We start from the raw sequence: 26,468 nt of genomic DNA, 5'->3' as shown, positions 1-26,468 counted from the left end.
AGGAGAAGCACACACACACACTACTTGTCTACTAGCAAAGCATGAGCTTAAATGCTTCAATTATCCTTGTTGCTACATGTTATTAGAAAACATGCCCATAGGAAATAAATATTGTTGAACTTTCCTTCAATTTGCATTGCTGCAGCATATATGCTAGAAATCAGGCCTATAGGATTTGGATCATTTCATTTGCTACTGTATCGCATTTTTCACTAGAAACCATGCCTATAGGACTAAGTATAACAATAAAATAAGTTCCAAGCATCAACTATTAGAGATCATGCCTATAGGGTATAATTTCTCGTTCTATATTAATGATGGACCTCTAAAAACTGTTTACTGCTTGTTTATGCCATTGTCCTCAAGCATAAGTAATTCTGGGCTCCTCCCAATGGTCTTCATTACTCTTTACTGTGTAAGTCACCTAGACACAACATGGTTAATAACTGAAAACCTGTAATCTCAATAATCAGCGTGTATAATCCTGTCTATGAGCAGTGCCTGGCCTCTGAAACTGCATGTGTGCTTTGATGCCTTGTCACATAGAAATCATGTCTAATGGCTTAAGGTTCTTAATTTGGAATTGCCTAACATGAAAACTTGTCTTGTGTGCATTTGTTGTTTAAGTGTGGAGGCAAACTTGAGCCCTTAATTGTCCATACTTGAATTCCAATGTGTTTTTGTATGTCGCCTAGTTTTGATATTTCTGAGCATCCTAAGTAAGGTGTAAAACCACCCAAGTAAAGGTCCAATACCTCCTGGACCATAGGTATGGGACGGGTAGTGCACGCACAGGGTAAGACCTATAATTGAATTAGAACGCTTTTAAGTAACAACTTTAACATAGTAATCGGGTAGTAGGAGATGATAGTCTGTGCCCGCTGAATAATATGAGTAACACCCCATCTTGAGGGAGTTACGAAGTATTATTTATGTTGCACGGGGTAATCCTTTAGGCTAAAAAACTTAGGACCCCCCCTCCTCTTTGTACGTTGTTATTAGATCTAAATAGTTGTATCCTTATATTCACACTAAGATCTATGTCAATCATATTGAAATAAAGTTCTGTGACTTCTGAACTCCTTTGTTTATTTGATCACCTAGCTTAATCGTAATCCACATAATCTTAAGTTCGGTCGGGACCTACAGTTGTGGACCTCGAAGAGTGCCTAACACCTTCTCTTTGAGGTAACTTGGGCCCTTACCCGATCTTTGGTGGCGTTGACTAGTCAAACAGTGTTATCTGCATAATAGGTGCCCTAGCGCACCTTAAAAATTGTTAGGTGGCAACTCTTCTCCTTTAGCACTCTATCTCCCAATCTAAAAGGAGTTGTCACATGTCGAAGCCCGCTTTTCGCGAGAAAAATGGGGCCGCGACACTTGTTGAGTTATCTTCTTTTAAATTCCTTAATTAAGTTACCTTAGCATATGTAGTGATCATGTTTAGCCTAGTATCACATGTCTAGGTTCCTTAACCCTTATTTGTAAATTTGAGCAACATGCTTAGTTGAATTACCTGCTTCCCTTGATTTAAATTAAAACTTTAATTGTAAGCTTTCTTGCCATAAATTTATTGTTCCTTCGGTTATCTGCTGCATATTTATTTTGGGACTACGAGGCGGTTCCTCGGGAGATCCCCCTGTACTGCATATTTACTTTGGGACTACGAGGTGGTTCCTCGGGAGATCCACCTGTAATATATATTTATTCTGGGACAACGAGGCAGTTCCTCGGGAGATCCCCCTGTAATGCATATTTACTTTGGGACTACTAGGCGGTTCCTTGGGAGATCCCCCTGTACTAAATATTTACTTTGGGACTACGAGGTGATTCCTCGGGATATCCACTTGTAATGCATATTTTTTGGGACTACGAGGCAGTTCCTCGGGACATCCCTCTATACTGCATATTTAATTTGGGACTACGAGGCAGTTCCTCGGGAGATCCCCATGTATTGCATATTTACTTTGGGACTACGAGGCGTCTACTCGGGAGATCCCCCCTGTCTTGCATACTTACATTTAGGACTATGAGGCGGTACTTCGGGAGTGCCCCTGTTGTTTACCTCTAATTGTTGAGCTGTTATCTTTCTAAAACTTCTTGTTGTTTAAAATCTCAGTCATTTCTAAATATTATTATATTTTCTGCCTTACTTTTATTTTAAACTAGTAGGGTGCTGACCTGACCTCGTCACTACTCTACCGAGGTTAGGCTTGGCACTTACTTGGTACCGTTGTGGTCTACTCATGCTATACTTCTGCACATCATTTTTTGCAAATCCAGGTACCGCCTACCAGACTAGATATCAGTGAGCTAGACTGTATGCGGAGACTTCAAGGTACATCTGCTCGCGTCCGCAGACCTCGGAGTCCCCCTCTATCCTTGTTATGTTGTTTTTACTTATTCTCTTTAGACTCTGATGTATAGAGATACATAGTATTTCTCTTAAAAGCTTGTGACTTATTTCCACCGGGTTTTGGGAGTTGTAATTATCGATTTGCAGTTTTATATTTATTTCATGAGTTGAGATTCGATTTTTGTTTATTTTTATGTTATTCCGTAAATTTGTTAGGCTTACCTAGTTTTAGAGACTAGGTGCCATCACGACATCCTAAGGAGGGTGAACTGGGGTCATGACATAAACATAGACGTCACTCATGTCTATGAAAAGTATGATATTAAGTTGTTGATCGTCGTTATTGTAGATACTAATGGAAGTATATTTCCCCTAGCATTTGCTATTTGTGTCAATGAAAGTCAAGAGACGTGGACATTGTTTTTGAACCACTTGAAGGAGCATGTTGTCAAATAGCATTTAGGTATTTGTCTAATATCTGATCGGCAAGGCGGTAATTTAAGTTCTATACAGAATTTGCGTGCATGGCAGGAACCGCATGCCTACCACCGTTACTGTGTTAGGCACTTGAAGGCCAACTTTCAGAGGGATTATCCGAACAAGGACTTACATGATTTAATGTGGATGGATGCAACAGATCACCAAGAGTGTAAATTCAGGATTCGGATGGAATTAATTAGGCAGGAAGACCCAGAAGCCTATCGTTGGTTGATGTGACATGAGCTTAACAAGTGGACTTTGCATGCAGATGGTGGTAGAAGATGGGAATTCTGATTAAAAATGTGTCAAAGTCTTTTAATGGGTTATTGAAGTCTGCACATGGATTGCCTGTAACTGCCATGGTGCAGATGTCATTCAAGCTGATGGCGGAGAGGTTTGTTGAAAGATTTAGAGGTGCATCATCATTGATGGAAATGGGTGTTAAATTTATGCCACAACCAATGAAACGATTTGAGAAATATATGAAGCGAGCACAATGACATTCATTTTTGTAGTATTGCAGCGAGCGAAATATTTTTGAAGTTCGCACTGTCCTGCATCACAACCGTGGGAATAATACACACACCGTTAATGAAGCCAGAAGATTATGCTCCTGTGGAAAATGGTTAATCTATCACTTGCCATGACGTGCATTCAACATACAGGTTTCACGACAACGAGGTACGTTGATAAAGAATATAGTGTTATTGCATACTTAAACACCTACAGTGGACAGCTGTAGCCAGTGGGTGCTGAGAATTATTGGCCACCGAAACCATTTAAAATAGTGTGTAACAAGGATTATGTGTGTCAACGGCAAGTACGAAAAAGAACGCGTATACGGAACCAAATGGATGTTGGTGATACCATTTATGCGCGTAAATGTGGCATACATTGCCAAACAGGACACGACCGTCGTAAATGTCTTTCAGCTAGTTTGGGAAGCGGTGGTAATTCAGCTCCAGGTAGCAGTTCATCTAATGTGACCAACTATCAAGGATAAACGTAGTGTTTTATTGGAGTAATTTTGTTGTACTAAATTTATGTAAATGTTCATGTTGCAAAATATATGAAATAAAATTATGTTTCCAATGGGGTTAAATCTAATTGATATTTAGCATTAAAGATTCAATACAACAATTTAACATGCACTCCAAAAAATAAAAAAACAATTGTCATTCGCCATTATCGTCGCTGTTTGGCACTATTTCATTATCATTGTCTTCATCTTCTTTGTCAACATCTTGTACGCACCCTTCGGGACCAAGGGCATCGTAATCTAGGCCCCAGTTGACATACATTTCTCGTATTTCATCGCTATCATCAATAAGACCACTTGCTTGATTTTTACAACAATATAGGACTCCTACGTCCAACGTCTGTGGTAGAAACTTAGGTAGTCCCTCCCACTCGACAAATGTTGGGAAAGCAGGATAATCATTGTCTCTATGCAATTTTTCATTTTCTAATAAATCCCAGTATTGATCCTCCGTTCCTTCTAGGTAGTTAAGATCATACATTGCATGATGAACAGCTAGTGCCTTTTCTATCTCAAGAATATCCTTCATCAAATGTCGAATCACTTCTGGTTCATCTGTTTGTTTGGAAGGTTGTGGACAGTCCTTGTGGTACAACAACCCCATGCTAGTGACATAGTACTTCATAATCACATCGTTTTGAGTAAAGGGGAACCCATTGTAGTTTTTCGCCCCAAATTCGCATGCCTTCAGGCTTTGTAGAATGTGCTTCGCCCTCAATAATGTACCATGCAACTTTGAGATCAGTGTGTATATTGATAAGCTTATTTTCCAAGGGACGCAGAACACCATACCACTTGTCATCAACCAAATCAGTATAGCAACCTAGAATATTTTTTCAAGGTAGGGATCGATTGTGTTATGACGTGTTTCATGTGGATCTTTTGAACTGCTTTCACCACCTCTTCATAAACCACTTATTAAATGTTAGTGGCATTTCTGAATTGGAAGTTGTAATTGTTCTTCAAATGGTATTTGAATATTGATCTCTTGGTTCAACTTAAGAAGAACTAAGCTGCACGAACTTGTATATTAAACGTAGCGCATCACCAATATGCGTTAAGTGTATTGTCATGTGAACCTGAAAAACTTGTCGGCCTGAAAAAGCTGATGACCTGAAATGCTAGACCTACTTGTACTCGAAAGAATCATTATCACGCGAAACATAGCGCCTCGCCAATATGCACTATGTGTATTGTCATGTCGACCTGAAAAAGCTGCTGGCCTGAAAAAGCTGTTGACTTGAAATGCTGGACCCACTTGTACCTAAAAGAATCATTATCATGCGAAACATAGCGCCTCACCATTATGCGCTATATGTATTATCATGTCGACCTGAAACATTTATCGGCCTGAAAATGTTGTTGACCTGAAACGCTGGACCCACTTGTACCCGAAAGAATCATTATCATGCGAAACATAGTGCCTCGCCAATATGCGCTATGTGTATTATCATGTTGACCTGAAAAAGTTATCGGCCTGAAAAAGCCATTGACCTGAAATACTGGACCCATATGTACTCGAAAGAATCATTATCACGCAAAACATAACGCCTCACCAATATGCGTTATGTAACCTAAAATCACTCTTAGCTGCCTATAAAAACCTCGCGCGTTTTAGTTATTATTTGCGTCATAACTCAATGAATAGAAAAACTTTCCATTAATGTTTTATTTTTGATCATTACGACATGTTTGAACGCAATTACGTACCAAGGTATTACTGTGGCAAACGTGCGATTTTGAAGCCATATTGGTCAAATTGCAATCTGGGGCATAGACGTTGGATGTGTAAGCAAGTTGTAAGTTATTATTCTTGGAAGAAATGTTTGTTAATACATTTTATATAACATATTAATTAATAGTCTTGTGTTATTCTCTCATTGGTAGGATGAAAAGCAATGTGGTTTTGATGAATGGTATGATGAACCCATTAATCAGAAATACTAAAAATCATGTTTGCAAAACATTTGGAATCTCACCGGTGAATACGAACTCCAGATCGTGAAACTACAAGAACAACTTGCGGCATTGCAGGAGAAACTAAAAGAGGCCGAAGAAGAAAAAAAAAGGTTGGAAGAGAAATTTTAAGTGGTTGAAGCACAGAATAATGGGCGATAGTGACTAAACAAACACATTGATGCGTTGAGTGTAGTATTTTATTTTTATGTTGTACGTGTCATATATTATCTTTAATTGGTAAAAAAATTAAATTTTATGTTAAGCTGTCATTTTTTTGTGTGTGTTATAGTGTTAAACTAATAAATAACCCGAGAAATAAAAACACATGCGCAAATTATGTAAAACATAAATAATGTTGCTATTATATATTTAATATCAAATATACAAATAATAATAAATGTCAATGTATCCCACAACATGTATGCTTTAAAGCATTGGCTGGCCTGAGGCGCATCCCATCCTGCCCGGCTACGCTATCAGGATCATCCTCATCACGTCACCTCTTTATCGGAGGATGCGCTGCATCACGATCATCGGTAAGGCTGGCAGACTCGGTAGAAGCGGCCTTCGGGCCAGTAGTAACCTACAAAATAATAAGATATTTTACTATATGAAATATAAATTACTAACGTACGTGTTAGCAAAAACAATTTAATGGTTATACCATGGTCTCAGCTGGCTCCTAAATAATATCATCCATCTCCGGCATGTCAGTATGGCACAATGTGGCCTCCGTGATAGGCGATGATGATGTCTTTAAAAAAATACGCTTTAGATGTTACTCACTAATCAATAAGATAAAAACAAATAGAACAAACAAACCTGCGCCTGAGTAGCGCCGCAAGGCTCTGTCAAAACATCGAGGTGCACTAGAGTAGATGGAGTATGTGATAGATCCCCAGCATCCCTCGGTGATGAGCCATAACTCAGTCGTCGCCCACTATGCACCTATCGTGTCGGACGATCATCACCAACTATCGATGGCTCTCGGGGATCAGGAAAATACTGATCCCACTCCTATCGCATAAAGGTTGTGCCCGCGATCAATTATGGAGCTGACAGGGTCACCTACAAAGTCCCTGGAAACAGCTGAAGGCTGAATGACCGCATGTCATGATGAGCATCGTGTGGCTCAGGGTGGTCACCCTGCTGATCATCTCTAATATCCTCTACGGGTGCCTCAACTCCCCCTTGCTAGGGACCCCGTCCTCCCTGACCACCATGACCTCATGGGACACCCATTTTCTCTCTGGCCACGCCTGCCACGTCTACCATGTTCAGGCTCCACTGGTGGCCCATGATGGTACTCCTCTGGCGGCACATAAGCAGCCTCGTATCCTAAGCACTCATCAACTCGGGCACGTCTCAATGTCTCGACAGCAAGATATGTAACCCGACGGCCAAACACGTTCAAAGTTATCGTTCCCTCGCCGGTATGCTGCAGCATTTGCAGTCCCAACTGGTAGAACTGATGTAAGCCAATAGCCTACATAACATGTAAAATATTAATTACTGAAGGATAACGTAAATTTATAAGTAAGTATAACAAATAACATATTAGTGCCTCATGCCTCCTGGCGTATGTAATGTACCGACCACCAGCGCGATGAACGGGATTCCCGATGAGAAGTCGAGCAACGCTGCAATACCAACTCATATACTCATGCTCGGCATCCATACGCTCAGGTGGAGGGGGTGCGGAATCAGGTCATACCTCTGGTCCCAAACATCAATTTGGGCCTCTAGCCAGGCCAAGTATGTTTCGTCAACCCTGCAACGATCATCCCGTTGGTAATGTGTCCTAACCCAAGTGGGCGGAATAGGTAGAAGCTGCGGTCGACCAAACTGGCGAAGGACTCGCTCGGTGGCATGATGCTCGACTATATCGAGACATATCAGTGGGACGGAAGAGATCCACATAGCTCGGCCGCGGGAGCAGCAATTGGGCAAACTAGCTATGAGTGTGTCGTTGTATGGCCTCCATACGAACTATTTATTAAACACAAGAATTGCGAGTGAACGCAACACATATAAAGCCACGCCAAGTAAACTTAAGTATATATGTACATGCGCGCCTTCAAGCAAATCCAACAAATCCCTGCAATAGGGGAGATGATGTTGAGCCTCGACCTCGCATCCATTGCCTGGCCTATCAACCCACCTCCAAGCTAAAGGGAGAAACGGTGGAGGTGGTGCATCCGGAGCGATCGGTGGTAGAGGTGGCCGGAACTGCAGGAACCGCTCCCAGGCCCAAACCTAATATAGATTGTGGACGTAACATTTAAGGTATTTTTTTACTATGTATGTTATAATCATGAAAAGAATTGACTATGTTTTCACCTGCAGCAACGGTAAAAATCAGGGAACGTCTCTCTAGGTGTCCATGCACGCCCTGCACATCTGCCTATACAGGTAACCTAGAATAGTTGCACCCCAGTTGTAACCAGGTAAATCATCTAGCCGCTCCAGATGATGTAAAAATCTCAAGCTGACTAGCTTTCCCGAAGTGTTCGGAAATAGTACACCACCAAATATAAGCAGCAACATCAATCTCGTGTGCCGGTCGATATCCTCCAGCGGTGAATCATCTGTAATCTCCACATCCATCGCCGCCAGATGCTACCAGACGGGTGTCAGCTGCTATCGACTGGCCCCACTCAATGCAATCGGCTCCGCTGGCTAGAAACCAGGGAGCCGATGCAACATATGCAGCTAATGCACTCCCCTATAGTCTCTAAGAGCAAGCGGGTAAGCTATAAGTAATCTATCGACAGGCAGCCTGAAAAGAACCTCCACGTCCTCAAGCGTGATGGTAGCCTCCCTTATGGGTAGATGAAACATGTGCGTCTCCAGTCGCCACCGCTCTATCATAGCCGTGATCAACCCAGTTGAATTGCAACCAGTCGATCTCTATGATCCTGTAGAAACCCGTATCCTGAAGGCGTCTAACTATACGGGGACGGAGTGGGTGGTCCCTAATAAACTCCCACATATCGTCTATACGTCTGGGGCGGAGTGTCTGGGCTAGACACTGCCCATCCCAGATGTATGAAGACCTATGGTTGCCGTGTAGCAACAGTACCTCTCGAGATGCAAGTCCGGGATGCACAGGGGGAACCTCCATGACGATATGTGTAAATTGAACAATATTAATTAAAGTATTTTTCTTTTTGATTGATTAACATCTTTAAACATATTTCAATATCTTTTATATTAATATTTAATTGATATTTTTAATATATTACTACTTAGGTTGATACATTTTCTATATTATTGTTTTATATGTTAGTTTATTACATTATTTTATATGTTAGTTTATTATTCTATATGTTAGTTTATTATTTTATATGTTTGTTTCTTATTTTATATGTTAGTTTATTATTTTACATGTTTATTTCTTATTTTATATGTTAGTTTATTATTTTATATATTTATTTCTTACTCGGCTATTTTAGGGTATAATAGAATTAAATAATTAATTTTTATAACTATACATGATATAATTAATAAGTATTCATATAAAAATACTTAGTTTGACAAATATTGTTATTTTTTATGTTATTTTATTACATTTGTTGACTAAAATTTGAGAGAGTTTGTGTTTGAACTATCATCTTTTTTCAGATATTTTTGAGGTTAACAGATAATTAAATGATTAATTTCAATAACTACAAATATACTTAGGTTGATAAACTTTCTATATTAGTATTTCATATGTTAGTTTCCAACATTTTCCCACTAAAGTAACACTACTCAAAAAGACCATGAACAAAGTCAACTACCATTAGCTAAAATTTATTATCAGTTTTACTAAGCTAAAGGGCACTACATTACAATTACGGGCACTACATAACACAAAAGGGCACTAAACAATAATAAAGTCACATATTAATATACGTACAACAATAAAATCCAAATAACATTAATTATTCATAAAAGAATAATTTATCTATTTTACTAATTTTTAAGCACATAAATAATCGAATCCGGATAAAAAATAACAAATTAATTAAATCACAAAAGAATCATGAAAAAACATAGACCACAGTAAAAACAACTAATAAATATTTTTTATAACAACTAATAACATTAATTATTCATAAAATAATAATTTATCTATTTTAAAAAACATTTAGCACATAAATAATCTAATCCGGATAAAAAATACCAAATTAATTAAATCACAAACAAATCACGAAAAAACATAGACCACAGTCAAAAATAACTAATATGTATTTTTTATACATTAATTTTACAAAAAAGTAAGGCGGAATACCTCGATTTAAAATTTTTTGAAAGGTGAGATTTGATAATTTGGGGATCGAAACGAGCAATCCACAACGCGATAACCACTTAGATCCAGTGTTAGCTTGCTACAATACGGAGAAGATACACTTTTTGTGGGACGGGTGGGCTCCAATGAGATATTTTTGCTCTAAAAAAAGGGGGGGACCGCTGGAATGGAGGGTGTAACGACCCAACCTGTTGTTTTGACTTTTAGAACCCTGTTCCCCTAAATAAAACTTCTCGTATGTGCTTTAAATGATTTATGACTTGTGAGGATGGTCGGTTCGGGATTTGGAAGTGTTTGGGTTGAAATTGGAACACTTGGTTTCTTAAGTTAGCTTTAAAAGGCCAAGTTTGACTTTGGTCAATATTTTGAGCAAAACCAGACTCGGATCAGTGTTTTCTCAGTTTCGGTAGGTCTGTATCGTGATTTGGGACTTGGACATATGCCCGAATACAAATTCCGAGGTTCCTAGCCTGAGATATGAAAATTTCATTTAATAAAAAATAATTTAAGTTCAAATAGTGACCGAATGTCGAAGTTCAAATAATTTAAGTTCATAAAAAATAATTTAAGTTCAAATAGAATTTTGATGATTCCAACAGCTCTGTATGGTGATTTTGGACTTAGGAGCGTGATCGGAATTTTATTTGGAAGTCCGTAGTGAAATTAGGCTTGAAATGGCTAAAACAAGAATTTAAGTTTGGAAGTTTGACCGGGGAGTTGACTTTTGATACCAGAGTCGGAATATAGTTCCGAAAATTTTCATAGCTCTGTTATGCCATTTATGACTTGTGTGCAAAATTTGAGGTCAATCGGAGTTGATTTGATAGGTTTCGACATCGAATGTAGAAGTTGAAAATTCTTAGTTTCATTAAGCTTGAATTGGGGTATGATTCATGGTTTTAGCGTTGTTTGATGTGATTTAGAGGTTCGACTAAGTTTTTATGACGATTTAGGACTTGTTGGTATATTTGGTTGAGGTCCCGAGGGCCTCGGGTGAGTTTTGGATGGTTAACGGATCAAAAATTGGACTTAAACAGCTGCTGCAATTTTTGTCTTCTGCTGGAAATTCTGGGCTGTGATCGAGCCCAAGATCGAGCTCCCAAGATCGAGCTCCCATGATCGAGCTCCCAAGATCAAGCTCCCATGATCGAGCTCCCAAGATCGAGCTCCCATGATCGAGCTCCCAAGATCGAGCTCCCATGATCGAGCTCCCAAAATCGAGCTCCCGAGATCGAGCTCCCAAGATCGAGCTCCCATGATCGAGCTCCCAAGATCGAGCTCCCATGATCGAGCTCTCGAGATCGATCCCACGAGATCGAGCTCCCGAGATCGAACTGGGCAGATCTGTAAGTTATAAAAACAGAGGCATTCGACCCATTTGCCATTTTTGACAAACTTGAGCTTGAGCAGAGGCGACGTTTGGCAGATTTTCAAGGAAAGACATTTGGGGTAAGTGATTCCAACTCGGATTTGGTCTATATACACAAATATATCATTGTTTTCACCATTTAATTAGTGTTTTGAGATTGAAATTTGGAAAATTTTAGAAATTTCATAGAAACGAAGTTTTGAGATTTCGGTATCGATTCGGAGTCGGATCTGAGTGAAACTGGTATGGTTGGACTCGTAATTGATTGGGTTGTCGGATTTCATAACTTTCGCCTGATTCTGAGATGTGGGCCCCACTGACGAATATTTAATTAATTTCGGAATTTTTATTGAAAATATAGCATTTTCTTATAGAATTGATTCCTATAAATTTTAGTGATTGTATCAAATTATTTTTGGTTAGATTCGAGCTAATCGAAGTTGGATAATCGAGGAAAAGGCCTACTAGTGGATTAAATTGGAGCAAGACGAGGTAAGTCTCTTGTCTAATCTTGTGAGGGGGAAATTACCCCATAATTATTGCAAATTGCGGGGGGCTACGTACGCACGAGGTGACGAGAGTCCGTGCGTAGCTACTATTAATGCTAAAGTCCGGGTAGTTTAGGACTCAAAGCATGAAGTACTTATGAAAATTATATTCTTTGTCTAATTAATATATATATATATATATATATATATATATATATATATATATATATATATATATATATATATATATATATATATATATATATATATATATATATATATATATATATATATATATATATATAGATATTAAAGGATGGAAATCTCATTTAAATTAATTAATTGCTAAAAGAAATTGTTCTTCCTCCTGAATTTATCTTATAATAAATATACTCTCCTTCCGGAGGTACAAAAGAAAATGTCCTTCTTTCTTGTGGAGCGGGCCGAACGCCTCGGCAGGATAGATGCATCTATGGATTGTGTCGCACGTCCCTCGGCAGTGTACACAAAACTCTGGATCGGGCCGTACGACCTCAGCAGAAATCGTGCTTAATAATAATAATAATTACACGATACTTGGACAGTTTATTACAGCTTGTAAAGCTATTTGATAAATTGGAAATTTATTGAAATTGAATTGCAGCTTGTAAAGCTATTTGATAAATTGAAATTTTTATTGAAATTGAAGGATTTAATTAATAGATTGAGAATTATTGGAATTGAAGAAATTTAATTACTTCTGCTAGTTCAATAAAATTATTGTTAACTCTGTGAATCACGTTGATATAAATATTTCTATTTTCATGATTATTTAATATTATTGACCCATAGTGAGTGTCAAAGTCTGCTATCTCGTTTCTACCACGTCGGCCATCTCGTCTCTATCTCTTCGAGATTAGGCTTGATACTTACTGGGTATACGTTTTCGTACTCATACTGTACTTGCTGCATATTTTATTGTGCAGGTACATATATGTATAGCGGCCTTGTGGGCGCAGAGGTGTGGTTAATAATTGTGGGGACATAGGTGAGTTGCATTCTATATTACGATCCGCAGCTAACAGAGTCTCCTTCAGAGTTATTATATTTTCCTGTCTAATTTATATTCTAGACAGATGCTGTATTTTATTTTAAATCCCTAGTAAATGCTCATGCACTTGTGACACCGGGTTTTGGGATGATTATGGGTTGCACTGTATTAGAAATTTTTAAAGATATTAGTACGTATTTGGTAAATGTCATCTTCTGCTATTTAATTGAGGGGAACAACTATGACTTCAAAAATATTAAAATGAGAATTTATTTAGTATTTATTGTTGGCTTGTCTGACAGCGGTGTCCGGCGCCATCACGACCTATAGGTGAAATTGGGTCGTGATAATATGGTATCAGAGCACTAGGTTCACTTAGGTCTCACGAGTTATAAGCAAGTCTAGTAGAGTCTTGCGGATCGGTATGGAGACGTCTGTGCTTATCTTCGAGAGGCTACAAGGCTGTTAGGAATACTTCCCATTTTGATTCCTCATCGTGCCATTCGATTCCTTTGATGCTTATGCCTACATTTCCTTCCTATTCAATCTTATGCGACGTGAAGCGCCTGTTATAAATTGGGGATCGAGGAAATTTTTAATGCTACTACAAATGTAGTACAGGATGCTTCTCCATGTGTAATGATGCTTCTCCATATGTAATTAATTGGGCTATTGCCGTCGCTTTGCGAAAGGCCGCTCTGTCATTTCAAATTAAGTATCAGAACTACCTAAGATTTTGAGATTTGGCATTGATCGTTATGATGATTTGTGCGTTGTTATCTCACAGTGTTTATGAAATGGTAAAATGCCCGTCTATGTCTCAGGGCAGTAAATGACTTGAAAGAAGGTTTTCCTCAGTACATGATTCAAAGGTTCCATGTTTTATTTCCAGCAGAGAAAAAAAAAAGGCAATCGGGCTATGAATGTTCATGTTTGGGGTTGATAGAGTAACAAAGCCTGATATTTTCGAGCGTGGTAGAGTTCTCAATTTTGATGTGGTGTCATCGCCTTGTAAAATGCGTTAAGGTTCGCCTGTGTTATGGTTTTCTTTAACTCGCCTTCACGACAGGGTGTTAGGAATTGGTATAGGCGAAGCAGTCGTTAGATATCGCTGTGTGCAGTGATTCAGGATCGAAGCAGCGTTCCTAGTATTGATGTCTCGAGAAGGATGATTGTCAGAAAGGTTTAAAACTAGTAACGAGCTATTAGTTCAAGTGCTACAGACACGGATTTTGAGTTAGGGCAACAACTGGGCAACGAAGAATGAGGAAGGACATATGGAAGGTGCCTTACGGTGTTTAGGTTCCGAAAAGGCCAAGTGTAAGAAAACAGAAGCAGAGTAGTTGCTTAAAGGAGATGGTTGACCAAAGTGGGAGAGTGGCAAGGTAGCATACGGGTTCTGTGGTAGGATAGCCACACGCCTTGGGGGAAATGAGAGTGATTTGGGATTCATGGTGGACAGTGACTAGGTATACGGACTTAATTTAGAATATTGGCTGCTATATTGAGGAAGATTGGATACAACAGGAGGGAGTTGGTTGATATGAAGAAGAATACAACATGACTTTGGATTGGAATGTATTGTCGCACCTTTAGTTGATGTCCATGAGGAGTGAACGGACTGGTGCAGCTGGTGAATGAGCTTGAATTCAGGATTATCTACTGATTTCGTAGTAATTGCACCCAGTGCAACGACGTTGGAATATTTCGGCATGTAATATCCACAAGTGGGTTATCTCCTGTGAGCAGGTTAGCGGTCGCGTGGTGTTGACGAAGCTTCCGCGAAGAATTTTTTTGGTTACCCGGTAAGAGATTTAATATGTAAATATGGCTAGTGGTTCGGAGTGTTTATTAAAGGTTAATATAAGGATTTCGAGAAAATTTGGCGAGTTGCGTGTGCAGGATCATGTCAACGATAAAGAAAGAATCTTGGTGGATTCCAAAATTTTGTAAATTGTAGCTTCACGCTAAGTGAAAGAGCCCCACCGTCTATGATTGGATTGCGTAATGTCAACTTGTGCGGTTTCTGGTTATCGGTGTATTGGTGGGTCATTGCAACTAAGTGAAGAAAGCATCAGTGGTGATTTGAGCAAAGTATTTGGGGAATGTGTGCCATATTTGGCCTTATCAATTCACATTCAGGTTTTTGGAAGACTTAGAGTTTATGCTTCGTGTAGATGTAATGAACAGGAAAGTGAAACAGTCGGATGTTTCCTTGATAAAGTGTCCATGTGCTAGCAGGGCCTTGGAATTGATCATGTTTGGGAACAAGTCAGAGCAAGTGACTCTCAATAACATTCCTAGTGGATTCAAAAATTTAAAGTGTGGTGTCTAAGGATCTCGAGTCTATAGTATGGTTGAGTATCGAGCTTTTGCAGCAGATTATGAAACGGGTCTTGGAGTACTCTGCATTATCTTAAGGTTGTGGTGTAGCAATAGAGAAACAAAAGAAAATAACTTCGGATTCATAAAAGAAATATCAGAATGGGTGTACCAGCTGAAGATGTAAAAAGTGCGCACAAGAAGGGATATGAGATAATTAGTGGGTTTTGAAATAGAGTGGTCTCGTGAAATAAGGTAACTTGGGATGAGTGTGGATTTGAGTTCGTGACGTAATGAATGGAGCTATTATTATATTCTAAGGCAAGTTGAGAGTAAATTGAGAAAAGACGGATCGACTAACAATGGTTGAATCGGCACGATGGTGGCAATGATCAGTTCCTTCAGCGCATTGAATTATGCATGTGATTTGTGGCGGTACATGCGAGGCTTGGTGGCCGCCGTAATTGATTTTATTTGGAGGAATTCAAGTATTATGACATGTTATGTGTAGAGGGATCCCAAAAGAGTTATGGTGGTTAGACCACTACTTGAGGCCGATATTTTCTATATGATGAAGTGTTTACCCTATTAGTGGTTCGGTAGTTATGATGGAATTCTTGTACTCCTGCGCATTGGCGTGGTTAAGTGCACTAAGTAGCATGGGATTCGAAAGTTGAGGATTTAAGATTTCGGTTCGGTGTTGACAAGGATGTCATGAGCTCGGATGAGCAGGAAAGGGATTTAGATGTTTAAAGTAGAATGGTATTGTTTTTGGCATCATCTAAGGTCGATGTCAGGTGTACGAGACCTTGTGTATTGATTTGTGGATTCTTGATACGCTTTACAACATTAGTGTTATCAGTAGCATGTATGTGCAGACTTGTTACCTGGTGCGAAAGGTCGTGGGAGCGCGTCTCACAGACAAATTCTGTAAGAGTGACATGTAGTCACTTGATTGAGTGAAGATTGAAACCAAGTATGAAAATTGTGGTAATATCGTTGATTTGAGAATTTATGCCTGGAGGGCGCTCGGTTGATTTGGTTGTGGACAGTGGAAGTTTGTTCCGATTATGATGGCTATTGTTGTGTGTTATGGGAAAAGGGTATTATAGATCCTTGAAAGGTTATTAGCCTAGTACGGTGCGATCAAAATCGGCTTGAGGTCTGGGGATGGATTTAAATATGAATACGGGCTTTATATCAGGCCGGATGTGTTCATTTCAGCATAAAAGCTCCCTATGGAGTAGTATTCGGACGTTGGATGTCGTTTCATCGTCGGTTATTTCATGTAATACTATATTGTGCCATGTGAGTTATGAAATAGCTTGATAAATTTCTTATGTGATGAGGTTCCGCGTAGCGATTGTGTTAAGTGAGCAGGATGGCTCTCGAGATTCAGATCATATATCGCACCTTAGTTGTGCTTGAGTTTTGTAGTGTATGGCGTTGTCGGTCCTTCTGGGGATGATATTATGCACTGAGCGTGCTTGTGTCCGATATTCGGATATTGCGTAGTAATGAGCATTCTAGCTCGATAAGTATTTTCTTATAGATTCTTTTCGTGCGTATCGGGTGGCACGCCGCCACGGGTATATTGTTTGGATCGGGTTGCACGCCGCAACAGTATCATGTGTGGATCGGGTTGCACGCCGCAACAGTGTGATGTTCAGTACAGTCCCTTATATTCTATTTTGTGTGTTTGTGTCCCATTTTCTGAGGGAGGTTCATGACACCTTTTCAGTTGTCTAATTAGTCACGTGGGTCGAGAAATCCTTTCCAGAGTTCGTGTTTCTTATGTATCGCAATCAAGTCCGTAGTTTATTAGCTCATTGTGGCGTCATATGAGGCTTTTTGATCGTGTCTGAGGTGGTTTATTGCCTGAGCAACTTATACTTGGTGAGACGAGATTATTGGATTTGGGATCAGTGCGATCAGATTATATGAAGTGTAATAAAGAGCAAATACCATTATTTGGTTATAATGAGGCAATGATTCTTGTCAGAAGGAGAAACTCAATAATTGTTGACTCGGCAGTTGATTATGAATTTCTACACATTTTTTCCATCGTGGAAGCATTTCAAGAGTTGGAACATGACTTATATGTATCATGAGGTGTGTTGTGAACATCAGATTCGTGGAATTTTGGCTATTGTTATCGGAGGATGTTATTATAGTCATGTGAATGATGTGGTGCATGGTCTAAATTCAACAAAGGTATGCAATCCTGGTATTAGTGCATCGTGTAGTGATTGATACGACATTCATAGGTTGGAAACATGCATGGTGGAGAATTCTGGATGTTAAAATTGGGCTCTAAGGCTTATTTGCCTAAATAAATGGGAGAATTTTAAGATTGGCTCGAGTTAATGTGCTCAACTGGGTGTGGTAGCACTGGTAGGTGCACGAGGTGTTAAACAGTAATTTTGGATAACTCCGGAACACTCCTTAGCACGTTCGAGGACGTATATTTAAGTGGGAGAGCATGTAACGACCTAACCGGTCGTTTTGACTTTTAGAACCCTGTTCCCCTAAATAAAACTTCTCGTATGTGCTTTAAATGATTTATGACTTGTGGGGATGATTGGTTCGGGATTTGGAAGTGTTTGGGTTGAAATCGGAACATTTGGTTTCTTAAGTTGGCTTTAAAAGGCCAAGTTTGACTTTGGTCAACATTTTGAGCAAACAGACTCGGATCAGTATTTTATCAGTTTCGGTAGGTCCGTATCATGATTTGAGACTTGGATATATGCCCGAAATCAAATTCCGAGGTCCCTAGCCCGAGATATGGAATTTTGATTTTAAAAAACAAAATTTAAGTTCAAATAGTGACCGGATGTCGAATCATGTGCAAACGACCCTGGAATAGAATTTTGATGATTCCAACAGCTCCGTATGGTGATTTTGGACTTAGGAGCGTGATCGGAATTTAATTTGGAAGTCCGTAGTGAAATTAGGCGTGAAATAGCTAAAATAAGAATTTAAGTTTGGAAGTTTGACTGGGGAGTTGACTTTTTATACCGGAGTCGGAATACAGTTCCAAAACTTTTCATAGCTCCGTTATGTCATTTATGACTTGTGTACAAAATTTGAGATCAATCGGAGTTGATTTGATAGGTTTCGACATCGAATGTAGAAGTTGAAAATTCTTAGTTTCATTAAGCTTGAATTGGGGTATGATTCGTGGATTGAGCGTTGTTTGATGTGATTTAGAGGTTCTACTAAGTTCGTATGATGTTTTAGGACTTGTTGTTATATTTGGTTGAGGTCCCCGAGGGCCTCAGGTGAGTTTCAGATGGTTAACGGATCAAAAATTGGACTTAAACAGCTGCTGCAATTTTTCTCTTCTGCTGGAAATTCTGGGCTGTGATCGAGCCAAGATCGAGCTCCCAAGATCGAGCTCCCATGATCGAGCTCCCAAGATCGAGCTCCCAAGATCAAGCTCCCATGATCGAGCTCCCAAGATCGAGCTCCCAAGATCGAGCTCCCATGATCGAGCTCCCGAGATCGAGCTCCCAAGATCGAGCTCCCGAGATCGAGCTCCCGAGATCGATCTCCCAAGATTGAGCTCCCGAGATCGAGCTCCCGAGATCGAGCTCCTGAGATCGAACTGCGCAGATCTGTAAGTTATAAAAACAGAGGCATTCGACCCATTTGCCATTTTTGACAAACTTGAGCTTGAGCGGAGGCGGCGTTTGGCAGATTTTCAAGGAAAGACATTTGGGGTAAGTGATTCCAACTCGGATTTGGTCTATATACACAAATATATCATTGTTTTCACAATTTAATTAGTATTTTGAGATTGAAATTTGGAAAATTTTAGAAATCTCATAGAAACAAATTTTTGAGATTTCGGTATCGATTCGGAGTCGGATTTGAGTGAAACTGGTATGGTTGGACTCGTAATTGAATGAGTTGTCGGATTTCATAACTTTCACCGGATTCCGAGATGTGAGCCCCATGGATGAATATTTAATTAATTTAGGGATTTTTATTGAAAATGTAGTATTTTCTTATAGAATAGATTCCTATAAATTTTAGTGATTGTATCGAATTAATTTTGGTTAGATTCGAGCCAATCGAAGTTGGATAATCGAGGAAAAGGCCTACTAGTGGATTAAATTGGAGCAAGACGAGGTAAGTCTCTTGTCTAATCTTGTGAGGGGAAAATTACCCCATATGGATTAAATTGAATAATTGTTGCTAATTGCGGGGGCTACGTACGCACGAGGTGACGAGAGTCCGTGCGTAGCTACTATTAATGCTAAAGTCCGGGAAGTTTAGAATTTTCAAATAAAGATATTAAAGGATGGAAACCTCATATGCTTGATTTTCTGTTTAAATTAATTAATTGTTAAAAGAAATTGTTCTTCCTCCCGAATTTATCTTATAATAAATATAGTCTCCTTCCGGAGGTACATAAGAAAATGTCCTCAGTTTTATTGAAATTGCATGATTTAAATTAATAGATTGAAAATTATTGTATTTGAAGGATTTTTATTATTTCTGCTAATTGAATAAAATTATTGTTAACTCTATGAATCATGCTGATTTGAATAATTATAATTTATTCCAATTATTATTATTGACCCATAGTGAGTGTCAAAGTCGGCTATCTCATCTCTACCACTTCGAGATTAGGCTTGATACTTACTGGGTACACGTTGTTTTCGTACTCATACTGCACTTGCGGCACATTTTATTGTGCAGGTACATATATGTATAGCGGCCTTGTGGGCGCAGAGGTGTGGTTAATAATTGTGGGAACATAGGTGAGTTGCATTCTATATTACGATCCGCAGCTAACAGAGTCTCCTTCAGAGTTATTATATTTTCCTGTTTAATTTGTATTCTGGACAGATGTTGTATTTTATTTTTAATTCCCTAGTAAATGCTCATGCACTTGTGACACCGGGTTTTGGGATGATTATGGGTTGCACTGTATTGGAAATTTTTAAAGATATTAGTACGTATTTGGTAAATGTCATCTTCTGCTATTTAATTGAGGGGAACAACTATGACTTCAAAAATATTAAAATGAGAATTTATTTAGTATTTTTTTGGCTTGTCTGACAGCGGTGTCTGGCGCCATCACGACCTATAGGTGAAATTGGGTCGTGACAGAGGGTTTGGATAGTTGCTGCTGTTTTCTGATCCGGGAAAGAGATGGGTCAGTTTTTTAACTAGGTATAGCGCATGTGTTGGATGCGCTATAATATAGCGCCCTGTATACATGTGCTATACCTCCCGCCCTTTTTGAGTTCAAATATAGCACGGTTATTCACCGCGCTCTACCTTAACGGACAAACGTGTCGTTAAGGTATAACTCAGTGAATATACTATGGTACACAATTTTTTTTTTTTTGCCTATTTGTATTTTTTGAGTCCAAAAGAACCACACTTTGGTTCCAGGGTATAATAATGATAGCCTTTCAAAAAGTCTTGGGAAATAAGTTTGAAAATGCGTAATTAATGATAAGGGCAAAACAAGAAAAAAAGATTGTCTTTCTCTTGATTTAGTATAATGGACAAATAAAAGTGAAAATATATTTTTAGTATAGTGGACAAGTAAAAGTGAACAGCGGGAGTACTAACTTATTCAAGAGTTTAATTCTTATTGAAATTGACCTTCTTGTAGGAGTATAGATGAATTTGGACTTCTTTCCTACTCTATCCATCCACTACGGTCTACGGAAAATTGAATATAACCCTCGACCATTAGATCATTTGATGGTCATGCATTCCGTTAGCAGTTTGAGAAGCAAAATGCTTATAGCCTGTTTGGTCAAGCTTCTCAAGGGGCAAAAATTTATTTTCCTAACTTGAGGTTATGAGTATCAAATTTTTGACTATATGGAATGCTAAGACATGACTGAAGCCACGAGCATTGGAGTCCCGTTTTGATTAGAAGAAGCTATAGAACAATGAACTAGAACCTACAGCTAGCGAGCATCAAGGTTTAGATCAGAGTCTGCATGAAGAACCAGTCAAGTCTCAAGATCAAGTTTCTGAAGACTCATAGATAGGAATCTTGTAACTCATAATTGATAGGTTTGTTTAGTTTTTTTTTATCTTATATAATAGCAGGATCGCGGACCGGAACCTCGACGGAACCTCACTCGACTCCTCAACTCATCATTCCACCATTCTCCTTGAACTACACGTGACCTGATTCCCCTATAACCCAGGATATGTAGGCAGTCCAAAATCAGGACTCGGGTACACCCTATCTTTTATTTCTTCTTCTTTTGAATAACAATTTGGTCAAAAATTAGTCATATGGCTCACCTAGTCTTTGCCTTAAAACTCTTCATGTTTTCAAGCAAAGAGGGGCAGCTGTGAACACCTAACTTTTGACTATATTTGAATTTTTACCTTCTACTTTGTAAATATTTTTAGAAATTTAATATATATTTTGTTTAGCTTTGTTACATTTTTTTTATATAGGGTAAGAATTAAAAATAATTTAAAAGGTCAAATTATTATTATTAGTATTATTTTTATTTTTTATCTTTATTTTAAAATAAAATAAATTTAAAAAAAATAAAAACAAATATTTTTTTTAATTTTCGGATGGGAATAAAATAATAGAAAAATTAAAAGTATGGAATAAAAAATTAAAAGTAAAAGTAGGTGGAAATAGTTTTTAAAAAAAAGTAAAAGAAAGTGAAAAATTTTAAAAATAAAAGTAAAAGAATGTGAAAATTATAAAAAATGAAAAGTAAAAGAAAGATGAAATTTTTTTAAAAAAGTAAAGGTAGCTGAATGTTTTTTTTTAAAAAAAGTAAAAGAAAGTGGAAATTTAAAAAAGAAAAGTAAAATAAGTGGAAATGAAAAAAATAAAGTAAAAAAAGTGGGAAATTAAAAAATAAAAGTAAAGGAAAGTGGGAAATTATTTTTTTTTTAAAAGAAGAAAAATGGGAAGTGGGAATTCTTTTTAATTAAAAAATAATAAAATAATAAATCTAAAAACATTCCGAATTTATTTTCTATAAATAGAAGAGAAATGTGAGGAGAGAAAAGGAGAAGGAAGGAAACAATAGAGGAGAGAATTGAAAAAAACATTCTTCTTTTGCGTTAAGTGAATTTCTATCCGTTTTATTATTTCTTTCGAAAATTCAAGCAATTTATCACTCTGTTTAAGACCCAAAAATACCTCAAATTCAAGCCTATAAACATCTTGTGAAGCTTCATTGATAGTCACCTCTCTCACGCCAAAAAAAAAAAAAGCAGTCTCACGAGGTACAGTCGAGTTTCGGTTTGGGCTTGAATTTTAGAAGGTTCGTCGCTAGATTTTCTATTCATCTGCCGATTTGCCCTTGGTTTGGTGTATTTGCTCGGCTCAGAATTGTTTTTGCATTAATCAAGTTCTGAAGGAAATTTTTTGCTTAAAGGTTCATTGCTTATCCTCCCTTTGTTAATTATTTCATTGTTTTATGTGATGATCTTATAGAGGTTCATGTGATAATTTTTTGTGTTATTTTATTTATACACATTATCATGTTGTAGTTTCTTTTTATATGTTTCAAGCGATTTGTCAACATATTATTTGAATAGGATTTCATCTTAATGAGATGTGCTATTTAGAATTAAGAATAAAGATCTTGCCATATTAATGGGCCATGCGTTGGAGTTCAAATAAGTGAACCAGAAATGAATTACAATATTTAATAGGAAAGAAAGAATTAGACATGGGTTGGATTGAGTATAAATCTGGCAGACCCAATAATTGTGTCACTAGACTAATAATTAGTTCATTCTTCCATAATGGATAAATATCTCCTAATTTCAAAGATAGAGTAGTATGTTGTAAATATTTCTAAGTGCGGATGACTTTTCAATACTTTAAATAACTAATATATTTTCCGACTTCCAAATAATTTCATATCCATAAACTCTTGGTCTTACAATAATTTCAAGTTAGTTTAGGAAAATAATACAAGTGCGCGTTCACATGACTTGACCAATAAACTTCGAATAATAATAAATGTGTTATTGATTGTGTACACGTACGCGTGACATGATTCTTGACGCCAAACAAAAATGAGTACACGTACGCGTGACTTATTTCAAGATAATTTTTATAAATCTAATCAAGCAATAAAAGCGGACATAGGTAAAACATAAGAACCAATAAAACACAGGTTATCCAAAAATAATATAAGCCAAATGTAGTCAATAAATCGACCGTGCTAGAACTACGGGACTCGGGGAATGCCTTACACCTTCTCCCCGGTCAACAGAATTCCTTACCCGGATTTTATTTTCGCAGACCAATAATAATAGAGTCAAACCTTCCTTTGACTAGGGATTCAAATAAATGGTGACTTGGAACACCCAAAAAATCAATTTCAAGTGGCGACTCTGTAAATAAAATAATCCCTACTCAAATTTGTCACTTTAATTGGAAAAACTCTTTAACCCACAACAATCCATAACACATATATCCTTTGGGGCAATAAGAGGTGTGACAGTTCTAGCGACTCTGCTGGGGACAATAACCCAAAACCTCTGGTTCAGGATTCAGAATTCGAGCTTGTAATATGATCTATACTTGGCTTTCTTGATTGTTGATATTACTGTATTCATTTACCGCTTTGATATTATTTGAACTATATAAATTGCCTTCTTACGCCTCCCTTTTGAGTCTTCTGAATTTATGGTGCACACGTGCGCGTAGCCCACTATTCTGTTAGAGTTCATCCCAAATAGAATGAGGCTGGATCAGTAACTAGGCCGGGTAGACTTTCGTGCTCCCGGTACGTTGCCCCTACCTCGGTTCGAGCTATCCGCTTGGGTAAACCAGGTCTAAAATACCCCCCAAAATTTTAAACCTAGAATAACATAGCCTCATGCCGGATACCTAGTAGGAACGTTTGTTTGCATCACGTGCATTTGACATTGGGGACTCAACACAGGGTTAGGCCCGTCTAGGACAGGTGTATCCAAAAATAAAAGACCATCATGATGCATCATACGTGCTATTTGTGCATTTTGTTTGATCTTATTTGCATATTGACCGCCTGCTAGAATAAATATAGAAAATTGAGAAAAGGCAGAAGTGAGAAGTAGGAGAGAGAAAATTCATTGGTTTCCAAAAATCCCGGTATTTAAAAAATCTAGAAACTCTGCCGAAATTTTGAAAAAAAAGAGTAAAAGAAAAGTCATTTCAAAATTAGTCAAAAAATCATGTTTTCCCTGTTGTGTCTAAACCGACAGAACTACGCGGGTCTGATTCTCACCGGATGTGAGATATGCAAACCTCATCGGTTCCGGCCCCAATTTTCAAAAAAAGAACAATTCAAAAATAGTTTCCCTTTTCTTGATTCCCTCTCTAGAATTTTTTCCTTAGAAAATCCAAAAACAATTAAATCCAAAAGTATTTTCCTTCTTTTCCGAAATCTTTCATTCGAAAAAAAAGAACAAAAATAATTTTCAAATCAAAATCCAAAATATTTTCTTCCTTCTTTAGAATTCCTTTTTTTAAAATTTTTTTAAAATTTCATGAACTACGTAATGATCTGATTCATGCGGCGTCATGATACGTAGGCAATCCCCATTAGATTCGATCATAGCAATACACAAATTGAGTGAAAAAATAAACCGAAAAAAAAAAAGAAGAAAAAATTGAGTGAAAAAGAAAGAAAAAAGTGACAAATAAAATAACAAAGAAAAACAAAGAGCAAAAAACAACAAAAAGAGAAAAAAAACAAATCAAGGTATGAAAAAAAAATTCAAAAAAAAAATAGAAAAAAAAGAGAGCCTCCCGAGACGGAATCAGTTTATCCGTGTTGGTGAATCATACTCGAGCTTGTTCCAAAAAGCTAGTCAGGCTAGGTCTACTGCAGCTAGTAGCCCCGAACCGGCGCACCCGGCTAATGCTAGATGTGAATACCACTCTGGAGCAGTGGGACACGATACAAAAGACTGTTGGATTCTTAAGAGAGCAGTGGAAGACCTCATCGAGGTCAAGGCAATAGTGCTTAGGGATGAAGAGGCCCCTAATATTATGAACAATCCTCTGCCTACTCACACCAATGGGCCAGTAGTCGGAATGATATGTGAAGATGAGGAATTTGATCCAGGAGTGAAAGCCACAGTAGCCATTTCCGCGGCAGAAGAGAAACCTAAAACCAGGCGCCAAACCTGAAAAGTTCTTTGTCAGATGGGAGTCTCAGTAGCCGGTCTTGCTATCTTTTCTACGTCCGGATTATTTCAGGGTGTAATGCTGGCGTTTTACTTTTATTGTCTTACTTTGTGATGTAAACCCTTCTATCTTTAAAATTTTTTAAAAAAAACAAAAAAATCAAATCAAATGAAATTAATATTTCATTAAATGTCTCTTTTCTTAATCTTGTCACCTTTCTTATTCTCTTTTCAGTTCTGTTAATGCAAATTTTAATGACATGACATGCTTGCGGACTTCATGCCTAGATCCTAAAATGTTGTTAGACCTCGAAATAATGAATCAAGAAGCAGAATGTGTTGAAGATAAGGCTTGTGAGAAAATAAACAAAGAATTGGAACAGTAGGCCTAGGCCAAGTCCGAATGAAATCAAAAGAAGTTGAAATTTCCTCTCTTCGGATCATTGTTGAAGCCGAGATTGAGATAAAGATTAGGTCAAGAATCGATTGGAACAATTGACACTGATTGATGAAAAGCGATTGGCCGATGTTTGTCACGGGCAGTTGTACTAACAAAGAATGGCCAGTGCCTACAACAAGAAAGTGCGGCCTAGGAAATTTGAAGTGGGGCAACTCGTTCTAAGATGTATCCTCCTGCATCATGAAGAAGCTAAAGGAAATTGGCTTCAAATTGATGCAGTCAAAAAGGTACTATGTTTGACCCTTCACGCAGCTTTAATGCTCTTTGATTGGGATGATGAAGGCTTTCATTCTCGCTACCCAAACACCATTAACCCTTTTTGCCAACCCTTTGAGCCGGTTACTTTTCTTTCATTACCCTCTTTGGAACCTGAAGGAGTTATTGAAAAAAAAACAAGAAAGAAAAAAAAAAGAAGAAAAAAAAAAGGAAAAGGAAAGAGAAAGAAAACAAAACAGACAGAAAGACAATAGAAAAAAAACATTTCATGTTACATTGAACTACGTTTGACTTGATTCTGAAAGGATACAT

This window comes from Nicotiana tabacum, chromosome 17 (assembly GCF_000715075.1).
Source record: "Nicotiana tabacum cultivar K326 chromosome 17, ASM71507v2, whole genome shotgun sequence".
Lineage (NCBI taxonomy): Eukaryota > Viridiplantae > Streptophyta > Magnoliopsida > Solanales > Solanaceae > Nicotiana > Nicotiana tabacum.
The sequence above is the reverse complement of the archived record's forward strand: the minus strand, read 5'-3'. Positions refer to the sequence as shown.